This window comes from Chrysochloris asiatica, unplaced genomic scaffold (genome assembly GCF_000296735.1).
Source record: "Chrysochloris asiatica unplaced genomic scaffold, ChrAsi1.0 scaffold00029, whole genome shotgun sequence".
NCBI classification, from domain to species: domain Eukaryota; kingdom Metazoa; phylum Chordata; class Mammalia; order Afrosoricida; family Chrysochloridae; genus Chrysochloris; species Chrysochloris asiatica.
This window is the reverse complement of record NW_006408547.1, coordinates 16,618,418-16,624,530: the sequence shown is the minus strand read 5'-3', so window position 1 is coordinate 16,624,530 and position 6,113 is coordinate 16,618,418.

Below are 6,113 nucleotides of genomic sequence, written 5' to 3'. Positions count from 1 at the left end.
GGGGGGGGCACTATAAAGGCAAGAAGTGACTGGCTTACAAGCTTTCAAAAGGGAGCCTAGTTCCAGATGGGGCAGGGGTAGGTTGAACCTCCACTGAACAATTTCCAATCTGTTGGGACTTGGCTGGCAAAAGGATATGGGGATATGACTCTTGTGGTACAACAGTGAATAATTGCCATCAGGACTTACCGTGAGGGTTGGAAATGTAGAGGTAGATGTTTTTTTTTTTTTTGACAAAAGGAGGGTTGTGATTGATTTTTCAGCCCAGGAGCCAAGGTCCCTGGTACCATTAAGTGAGACGAGTGAAGGCCAGAGATTGAGGCACAGAGGATGACACTGAGAGATGGAGCAGCTGGGGACACTGGACTCAGGGAGGGAGAGGGGCTGTGTGTTGATGGCCTGATGGCTGGGGGGGCAGTCCTGTGGTGTGTACCCTTTGGTTATTTGATGATGCATGGAGGGGATTGTAATCATTGCAATGAAATGAAATATGATAGGATGAATGTAAAACTGATGTTCTCTCATGTAAACCCACATAATTCACAATAAAACCTTTAAAATAATGTTTTACATTAGGCAGATCTGTTACAAAAGTCCTCTCATGTTATATCAAGTGTAAAGATATAACTTAGAGGATTATGGTGCCCCTGACTGAAGCCCTGTTTTTTTCAATCACCTCATGTGCCTGTGAAAGTAGAATCCATGCATTTGAATGATACTGTTGTCAATGAATATTAAAAGTACCATGGACTGGCAAAATAACAAATAAATCTGTCTTAGAGGAAGTGCAGCCAGAAGACTCCTTAGAAACCAGGATGGTGATACTTGTCTCTCTTCCTTCAGGCCTCTTATCAGGAGAAAGATAGCATGCTTGGTAAAATGGAAGGTCAGCAAAAAAGAGGAAGTCCCCTAATGAGATGGATCGATTCAATGGCAAAAACAATGGACTCAAATGTACCAAAAATTGTGACGATGGCATAAGACAGGCGTTATTTCCTTCTCTTGTGTATAGTAGGGTTGCTGAGTCAGAACTACTCAAGGGCACATAACAACAACATAGTAACTAAAAAATCTCACTTAACAATAAAATTGGTACCAAAAGTAATATACTAATTTTGTAAAATGAATGCCTTACACCAAGTTAACACAGCTATTTATTGATGTCTAGGATCTAAAATGTAGTGTCCTGAATTCCCTCTCTCTATGGCACTATAGGATAAACATTGGATTGTTAGCTGCAAGGTCAACAGTTCAAACCCATCAATTGCTCCTCAGAAACTCTATATAGCTGATCCCTATAAATCAGAACCAACTCGATGACACTTTTTCCAGGACAGAGCCCTCATAGTTCAATGGTTATGCACTTGGTTGCTAAAAGAAAGGCAGATGTGATCATCTGTGTCCATAAATACTACAGCCTTGAAAACCCAACAGGGCAGTTCTACTCTGTCTTAGATCCTTCAAAGACAATGAGGTTTGTCCTTCCAAACCTTGTATGTAGTGAAGATATTTACACTGTAGTCTGAGGCAGTATTCCATTTTATGGAATTTTATCTAATTTTCTGATTCTTAATATAATTTTGGTATAGCTCCTGAACATTGTGCCACCCAAGTTTAAAACAGTTCTGATAATGATCTTGATTTCACTCAGATCCCCAGAATTTGGTGATAATTCCCTTTTCACTAAAGTTTAGTTTCCAGATCTGTCCTAATTCTATCTCAAACATTTGTGGCTGTCTCAAAGTTGACAGTTTTTAGAAAGAATGAAAGCTTGCAGTTGCTAGCAATCACCTCCTTCTGGACCTACAATTGACCTGTAACTGGCATCATTATAAATTTTACATTATTCCTTAATATGAAGCTAATATTGAGCTCTAGTTTGAATAACACATTGCCTGCCATTAATTAAACTAATTAATGTGATTATTAGACACATTTAAAGATAGCTTTAACTAGAAGATGCTACAAAAAACCTCCTAACATGAATGAACCTGAAACATAATGCTGAAAACTACAGAGAATTTCTTTGTCGGAATGTTAAGTCTTGAGTTGTGTAAAAGATATACTGAAGTTGCGAGCCTACTCTGATGAATGTGGCCTTGTTTAGAAAAGCAGTTTTTTTGTTTTGTTTTGTTTGTTGCAGATGCTAAAAGTTAACCAAGTCATATGGCAGTACACTCAAATCCTATTCCTTTAAGTGGCATTTTATAGGACTGATGCAGACACAGAGCCACATAAGGGGACAGACAGCAGCTGAGGAGGTCTCTAAAAGCCAAGGAATACTGAGTAAAGTCAGCAGGTATGCAGAACCAGGCGTGTTGCATTGTGTTGTACAAGGTCGCTGTGAGCCAGAGGGGATTCCATAACACCTACCATCACTACCACCAAGGGAAGGAGAAAGGAAAGCTCTTCCTCAAGAACTGACCAAGGACAGCACAGCCTTACTGAGCTATGACTCCAGACTGCTCATATCCAGAACTCCGAGAAAACAACTTCCTGCCCTCCAGAGTCACACCCTCTTTGTGGTGTTTGCTGATGGCAGCCCTAGAAAACTGAGACACTAAGCAAAAAAGGGAGGAAGGTTAGAATGAATGAAAACAAAATACTTGCAAGTAGAATAGAAAAACGTCAGGATTTCAATTTTGAAAAAGAAATAGAGTATATTATTCAATGCCTCATAAATAGTTGATATTTATTTTGATTCTTGCTGTTCTTGTTAAGTGCTGTTGAGTTGGTTTCAACTCACAGTGACCCTGTATAGGGCTTCCAAGGAGCAGCTGGTGGGTGGGTTTGAACTTCAAACCTTTATTTAACCATCCAGTGCTTATCCTACAGCACCATACCAGAACTCTCTATTTTGATCAGAAAATTCATTTAAATGGATTGTTATGAAGGTATTGGGATCTATTACCCTTCTATTCATTTGTTCTGGACTACATTGAGCATATAAGATTCACAAAACTTTTGTTGAAAGAATAAAGCAGTGTTTGTAGTTGGTAGAATAACATCTTCAAAATATCCATGTCCTAGTTCCCAGAACCTGTAAATATGTTACATTATTTGGAAGGAGGAACTTTGCTGATAGGATTCAGTTGTTGTTGTTAAGTGCCATCGAGTCAGTTCCGCTCCATAGCAACCCAGTATAGGGTTTCTGAGGAGCAGCTGGTGAGCTTGAACCACCGACCTTGCAGTTCAAACAGCTTGGCAGTCTGGAGTATTAACCCACAGCGCCACACCAGGATTCAGTTAGGAAGACTATCTTCAGTTATCTCGGTGTTTCCAATGTAATGTCAGGGATCTTTGTAAGAGGGAAAGGGAGACAAAGCCATGTGACATTGGCAGAGATCAGAGAGATGTGGTGTGAGCTGATTCAGACCAGCGTTGGGGGCTTTGAGATGGAGGCAAGAAAACACATACCAAAGAATGAATGCTGACAATCTCTAGAAGATGGAAAAGACAAGGAAGCTGACTGCCTTGTAGAACTTCCAAAAACAGCACAGCTCTGATGAAAGCTTGATTTTAGCCCAGTTTTGATCCATGTTAGACTTCCTACTTACAGAATTGTAAGAAAATAAATTTGTGTTGCTTTAAGCCACTAGGTTTCCGGCAATATTTTCATAGCAACAGAAAACTAATACCCAAATCAAAAAAGAAACCCAGGGCTGTCAAGGCCATTCTAACTCAGAGTGGTCCTTTGTAGGGCTTCTGAGACAAGAGGAAGTTTTTACAGAAACAGAAAGGCTTATCTTTCTCCCAAGAATCCTCTGATGGATTGAACTGCAAACCTTATGGTTAGCATTCCAGTGCGTATTCTACAGTGCCATCAGGGTGCCTATCGAAAACTAATAGATTTCTCAATAAACTTCTATTGGAATTGGACCAAAAGAACTTGCAAATAGAAAACATATAATACAGTATATATTTCATATACATAAAGGCCAGTAATTAATATCAGAAGACCCAAAGATTAAGTTCCTGAATTGCATGTTTCAGAGTTTGACAGAAAATATAAAACACAAGTTACGATTCAGAAACAAGAAAATTTCCTAATTATGAGACATTGTATTCCAACAAGGTTGAAGAAACTTCCTGCACTAGCTTCTTTGAAGCATCTCCTAAAATTGAATCTGGAAAAGACAAAATATTAGATTTGATATAGAAATTACTGCATTTCTATTGCTTTAATATCTTCTTCTCTTTTGAACTTCCAATTCGGCAGCACATTAGAATGTTATTTAAAGCCTATTTAGTGACTTTTCTCTTTAAATATATTCCTTAGGAATTTTAACTCCCCTTTTTTGGTTCAGAGTTTCTCGGAGCTTTGCTTTTATGAGCTCTACATGAGTAATAATGGTTTCCTTTAATAAAAATATTTTGTGAGATAGAAGGCAGAACTGTCCTCCCATTTTGTATGTCTGACAGTGATAATGAAGGGATACTATATCTTTGTGTGTGTGTTCAGGATAATTTTTATAAAGCTAATTCTGATACATGGTCATGGTAACTTTAAGATGGTAAATTTAACACTGAAATCTATGTTGCTCTCAATGATTTATTTAAGACCCCAAGGATAGTATATACATATATGTAGATATATATATATATATATCCTTAATTTAAAAAAAAATTCCCATACAGATCTAGTGCTCTATAACTAGATTTGGAAAAATAACACAGTTCACTCTCTCTTCTGGGGAGGGGTGGGGGGAGAGGAGGTATTTTCCTTTATTATCCTTCAGTTTCTAAAAATAGTCTGGAATTAAATGTCATGTACCTTTGGAATTCATTTTATAAATATACTTGGTAACCAGGAAACTCACATTGTCATTATTTATAATCTAGGAATTCTTTCCATGGAAACTGTTGTAAGGTCACAATTATTGAACTGCAATAGAGGTTAAGAGGCTATTCAAGAATTCACCAAAAAAAGTCTATTCACAGGAGGTGGCAATGCCTAATGTCTAGATGTATACATCACCAAAATTAATGAGATAAGGTCTTGAGGATTTGAGCAAATGGCCACACCTACAGTTAATCTCTAGCTTCCTTTCCTTGCCTCCATTTTACTTCAAGCAAGCCAGAAACTCATGCATTATAAACACATTCATTTTACAACACTTAGTGACTCTGTGTGGTTGTGTACTTGAACACCATTTATAGTCTTTGTTCCTTCCTGTGACATCATGTTTACGTTCACTGTATTGGCACACAGTGGAGCTGCCATAGCACAAAATTTAGCTGAGTTCAGAAGGCAGCCTCCACCTGAGTCTGCTCTCTCACACACTAATTTATCTCAAGGTCAGTTTGAGCCACAAGGTGGTTGGTTCAAACCCACCAGCCGCTCCTGGAGAACCTTATACAGCATCACTATGAGTAGGTACTAACTTGATGGCACTTAACAACAACAATAGGGAACAGATTAAATATATAATGGAAAGTGGAATGAATACTTTCAAGATATTTCTTAATGTGATTGACTGAGCTGTACAAATATGGAACTTTATAAAATACAGTTAGAATTTTTAAAAGATACACAACAGTGCAGTGCCTATATTTTCATTTGAATAAGAAAGTTAAAGAAAAAAATTACACATATGTAAATTTTACATTAGGTGCCATGGAGTCAGTTCTGACACATAGTGAGCCACGAGGTGGTACAACAGACGGAACAAAAAAAACCCTGTCTGATGCAGCACTACGTCATAACTGTTGTTACACTTGAGTCCATAGCTGTTGCCAAAGTGCCAGTCCATCTTCTTTGGGGTCTCCCTATTTTGTGTTGACCCTCTACTTTACCCAAGCATGTATCCTTCTTCAGGGACCAGTCCCTACTGATAACATGCCAGAAATATGATAGACGAAGTTTCACTGTCCTGGTTTCTAAGGAACATTCTGTCTGCACTTCTTCCAACACAGAATTGTTTGTTCTCCTGGATGTCTGTGGTATTTTTAATATTCTTCCCCGATACCATAGGTCAAATGCATAAATTCTTCTATAGTTTTCCTTATTCACTGTCCAACTTTCACATTCATATGAAGCAATTGAGAATACCAACACATGGGAGATGCTCACCTTAGTCCTCAAACTGACATCTTTGGTCTTGAACACTTTA